Here is a 5,542-nt window from a genome sequence, read left to right as displayed (position 1 = left end):
AAGAGTGTATTAGCCAGCAGATGCAACATCACACAAAAAGAACAGCACACCTATGAAGATTTCTGGAAGAAATTCAAAGATGATTCCATCTTAGGAGATAGATCCATATACCTCACCATATTAATATTCAAAAAGAGAAAAATCATGTGATCATCTCCATAGCTGCTGAAAAAGAACTTGAAAATTGCAAGTATTCTGGAGTAAAATGCTTAGTAAAGTAGGTATAAATATGATATATCATATACACATGATACAACCAAAAAGTCAACACTATACAGGGAAATACTAGGATGTCTACCTTCCGCGTTACAACCAGCCATCATTGTTCTGGAGGAAACAGCCCCCAGTCAGACAACAAGAACAAATAAGAGCTATGACAACTGGATTTTAAAGACAGAGTTAAGATTAGTCATTACCTATAAATAATATAATTACATACCTGGGTACTTCCGCCAAGATGGAGGCGTAGGTGGAAGCACTGTGCCTCCTCCCACAACCAAGTTTAAAAACAACAAAGTTTTAGCAACAAAAATGCAGCCAAAACCACAGAAAATTGAACTTCACAGAAGTCTGACAACAACGAACCCTTCAGCCAAACCAGTAAGAGGGGCAGAGCCAGCTGCAGAGCGGGGTCGGGCAGGAAAGATCCACAAACCGACCGGGGCGCGCGACCCAGGCGCGACCCAGGTGTGCCGACAGACAGCCAGCCGTAGGTGGATCCCATGTGTGGATAAGCGGGCGGACTCACTGAGGGCTGACCACGGTCACACATTTGCCTGCAGATAAACCAGTGAAGGAGGGAGCGGTGAGACAGACTGTGCAGGCCCCAGTGGCAGGAAGCGGCAGAGGGGACCGCCATTGTCTCTCTCTGACCCCGCCCCTACCTACAGCGTCACAAACCAGCGACCTGGGTGGCCCCGCCCTGGTGAAGGACTAAGGCTCCCCTCCTCATACCTAACAGGCATGAACAGATCAAAACATGGCTCAAGAAGAACTTAGAGCCCCAGAGCCGAAGAACTTAGAGCCCCAGAGCTGATGAAGAAATAGCCAAACTTTCAGATGCACAGTTCAAAACACTGGTAATCACAATGCTCACAAAACTGGTTGATTTTAGTACAAATTAGAGGAACATATGAAGGCTAAACTAATTGAAATGAATGGAAATGTACAGGAAACCAATAGTAATGGAAAGGAAACTGGGACTCAAATCAAAGGAGTGGACCAGAAAGAGGAAAAAAATGATCGAACAGAAAAGAATGTAGAAACAAGAATTCAAAAAAATGAGGAGAGGCTTAGGAACCTCCAGGACATCTGTAAACGTTCCAACATCAGAATTATAGGGGTGCCAGAAGGGGAAGAGGAACAGCCACGAGTGGAAAACTTATTTGAACAAATAATAAAGGAGAATTTCCCCAATCTGGCAAAGGAAATAGACTTCCAAGAAATCCAGGAAGCTCAGAGAGTCCCAAGGAAGTTGGACCCAAGAAGAAACACACCAAGGCACATCATCATTACATTAGCCAAGATTAAAATGAAGGAGAGAATCCTAGAAGCAGCAAGAGATAAGGGGACAGTCACTTACAAAGGAGTTCCCATCAGACTGTCAGCTGATCTCTCAAAAGAGACCTTCCAGGCAAGAAGGGGCTGGAAAGAGGTATTCCAAGTCATGAAATCCAAAGACCTACAACCAAGATTGCTCTATCCAGCAAAACTTTCATTTAGAAAGGAAGGACAGATAAAGTGCTTCTCAGATAAGATCAAATTCAAGGAGTTCATCATCACCAAGCCCTTATTCTATGAAATGTTAAAGGGACTTACCTAAGAAAAAGAAGATAAAAAATATGAACAGTGAAAAGACAGCAAACTCACAGTTATTAAGAACCACACCTAATACAAAAGCAAACTAAGAGGATAGTTAGATCAGGAGCAGAACCATAGAAATGAAGATCACATGGAGGGTTAGCAACAGGGGAGTGGGAGAAGGAGAAGGGGGAGAAGGTACAGAAAATAAATAGCATAGATGGTAGGTAGAAAATAGGGGGGAGGGCAAGAATAGTAGGGGAAATATAGAATCTAAAGAACTTGAGACACGTGGTCATAAACTAAAGGGGGGAACGGTGGGGGAGGAGGTGTGCAGGGTGGAGGGGAATGAAGGGGGGAATAGAACAACTGTAATGGCATAATCAATAAAATATATTTTAAAAAATTAACTATTGGGGAAAACCAATTTAGAATCTTACCTTATGAAAATTAAATTTCATATAATATAAAATTAAATGTTAAAATGGCAAAAAAATATATATATAATTACACACCTGAAAAATTCAAGGAACTCACCCAACGAAGTATGACAACACTAAGGTAATTATGAACAAAGTAAATATCAAAAAATCATTAGTATTCCTATTAGAAAAGCTATACAATTGCCAATGTTTAACCATTTTTTTGACTTACAGAAATGAAAATTTTATAATGGGTAGCCTAATACATACAAATGACAACCACTGAGGAAAGATAATGGGTAAAAGGGATCATATATTAGTCACAAAAAAGGACAAACTACTTCACAAGAGAATGAAATAACATTCACAATCTATACAAATAAAACTCGAACAGACACAAAACAAAACTCGAATGGAAAAGCACATTCTTAGATAGGAGGTTTCAATATCAATAAAGATGCCCACCACCTCCCAATTAATCTAGATATTTAACAATGTCCATGAAAGCACCACGGGAAATTTTTTAGAAGTAGAAAAACTGATTTTAAAGTTCTGATTAGAAAAAAAACCCTCGAAGTCATAACGGAGAACCTTACTTTTTTTTTTAAAGGAGAATAATGATAAAGTTAACATTTTACATTACCACGCTATATTTATTAAAACTAGGAAATTCATACGTGCACAACACTATTAATTAAACGACCGACTGCCTTTTTCCCCACTGCCTTTTCTGCTGTCCCGCCCGGCTTTCAGTCGCCAGGTCTGCACAGGCTCCCTCAGTGACAGGTTCTCAGTCTTTGTTTTTCATGTCTTTGATAGTTTTCAAGAGTACTGGTCAGATATTTTGTAGAATATCTGAAATGGACTTACACATAATAATTTTAGCATAATGAAATGACATTTTAATTAAATAGGGGAAGTATTGATTATTCAGTAAAAAATGTTTGAACAGTTAACTAAGTGTGTGAAAAAAATACTTTTCCCTATAATGCCACTATAAATTTGAAATGGATTAGCAGATTTAAGTGTAAATACACTGAAAAGTACTGGGGAAAAAAAAAAACCATGGATTTTTTATGACTAAATACTTAGAAAGTTCTTTGGGGAGAGAATTTAAGAAGTTCTTTGGAGGAAGCAAGTATTTAAAGAAAAATCTTGGGAGAATTAGAAGTCAAGGGGTCTGATATCCTGACCAGGAGTTGGGGACCGAGTTAGTTTAAGTCTCCGCAAGTCTACTCTTAGGATGGGCAGTTCCGAGCACTGCCTATGTGCTTCCTCAATGCTGTTGGTACAGAAACGGATTGCCTGTTTCATAATCTTATTGTACAGGTCTTGAGTGGAGGGAAGTATATCACCCGTACGTCAGTGGGATTACTTTCTCCTTCGAAATGCAAAGGAAATTAGCTTGAGCTCTGTCCCTCCTCAGGGAAATTTGGGTAATTTAGGCATTTTCCAATCACCTCAGGATTTGGAGATTTAATTTGATTTATCAACTGTTTTGCCTGACCACTTGGTGTTACTGTTCTACATCATTCTGTCCCCAGTGAGAAATATCAGCCCTTTCCACCTTGTTCCTCTTAAATGATCATTTGCACAGACATCTGTGTGTGCGGCAAACTTTACAGAAGGATGCTTGGTTTCCCTTTCCCCTGGAGACCATTTCCGCATCGCCCAGCCTTGAATTTGCCTGAGCTCTAGGATTCTCCACTCCTCAGCGCAGTTCTTTTTACTTACAGAGCTCCTTTGATCTTTTCCAGCCCGGCCTTTGCATATCCCCAAGCTCATTAGTGTGTTTTGCAAAAAAAAAACCAATGGCTCCTCTAAGGGAGTGTGAATCTCCAGCCTTCGAGGTGAAGGAAGTATGGGCAAAGGCTTCCTTTTGACTTTTGTGTGAAGCTGCTAGCACACACTCCCCTGCTGGCATGAGTTATTATTTCTTTGTCCTTAGAAGGCAGAATTGGCTACAGTCAGTTTTGATCTTACATAATTTGCTTCTTCTCCAGCATAGAAAGAACCAGGTTTCATAGTCATTGGGGTACATTTCTGCCCTTGTCTAACATTATTCACTACTTAAGAGAAACAATTCAAAGGTAAAACAAAACAATGAATTCATTGAGGAGCTCCCAAGTGCTTGGTTTAAATCCTGTTGAGCATATTTAAATACTATTTCTATAATGTTTGGACCAAAGGCTAAGGTTCATGGGCAGGTGTTGCTATTTTAAAAGTTATTTAGGCTCTGCGTTGGCTTTGGTGGAGCGAGAGCTGCACGTCCACCCCCTGGCCCAGCTGGGCACTTTGGCCCATGCGGTCTCTCCCCAGTCTGGTCCTCTACAACCTGCTTACAAAGCTGCTCCAGCGCTCCACCCCGGGCCTCACCCTTGTGAGCCTGGACCTGAAGTACCTGTGGCGGCTCACTGACAAGGAGGCCATTGACCTGACACCTGGAGGTTCCGCTTTGCCCTGCCATCATCGCCCAGCGCTCCCCGGGTCTCCCTGTTGGCCAGCACATCTACCTCTCGGCTTTGATCACGGAAACCTAGTTGTCCGGCCGCACGCCCGTCTCCAGTGTGATGACAAAGGCTTCGTGGACCTGGTCATCAAGGCTTACTCCAAAGATACCCATCCCAAGTTTCCCACCAGAGGGAGGATGTCCCAGCACCTGGAAAGCATGAAGACTGGAGACACCACTGAGTTCCCAGGTGTGAACCTGATGCCGGACTGTGCGGGCAAATGAACAAACTTTGCCATCTGCCAGGACAAGAAATCCAACCCGGCCATCCACGTGGTCAGGTGTGTTGGCAACAGCACGAAGAACCAGCGTCACCCTGAAGCTGCAGGTGATCTGCATCATCCTGAAGGACACAGAGGACCACACCGTGTGCCACCTGCTCTTTGGCAGCCAGACCAAGGTGGCCAACCTGCCACGGCCCAAGATAGAGGAAATGGGAAATGAACATTTTGTGCACTTCAAGGCCTGGCACATGGTGGACAAAGCCCCTGAAGTGTGGGACTACAGTGGGGGCTTCAAGAATGAGATGATCAGGGACTGATGCTGACCTGTGAATGCCACACACAATGTAGGGCACTGGCCTGCCCAACCTGGACCACGTGGGCCACCCCAAGGAGTGCTGCTTTTCCTTCTGAGGGCTGGGCAGGACTGCCCAGCGTCCTCACGTGTCCAGTCCACACCCCTTCCTCCATGTCATCTTTAACGTCACTTCCCCCACATCTCACACTAGGGCCCCAGGCTCAGCCTGGCCCGCTGATGCCTGGGTAGCCACCCTGCTGGGCGGGCCCCTAATGGACCCCTTTGGGAACAG

The 5,542-nt window shown here is 43.5% G+C and overlaps 1 pseudogene; it reads left to right on the top strand.

The window, feature by feature from the left end:
* The first annotated feature begins 4,421 nt into the window (after positions 1 to 4,421).
* On the top strand, positions 4,422 to 5,272 carry LOC119057015 (NADH-cytochrome b5 reductase 3-like; annotated as a pseudogene).
* The last annotated feature ends 270 nt before the right edge of the window (positions 5,273 to 5,542 follow it).

Source organism: Artibeus jamaicensis, unplaced genomic scaffold, assembly GCF_021234435.1.
Source record: "Artibeus jamaicensis isolate MK-2021 breed Jamaican fruit bat unplaced genomic scaffold, CSHL_Jam_final contig_548, whole genome shotgun sequence".
In the NCBI taxonomy this organism is placed as follows: domain Eukaryota; kingdom Metazoa; phylum Chordata; class Mammalia; order Chiroptera; family Phyllostomidae; genus Artibeus; species Artibeus jamaicensis.
The sequence above is the reverse complement of the archived record's forward strand: the minus strand, read 5'-3'. Positions and strand labels throughout refer to the sequence as shown.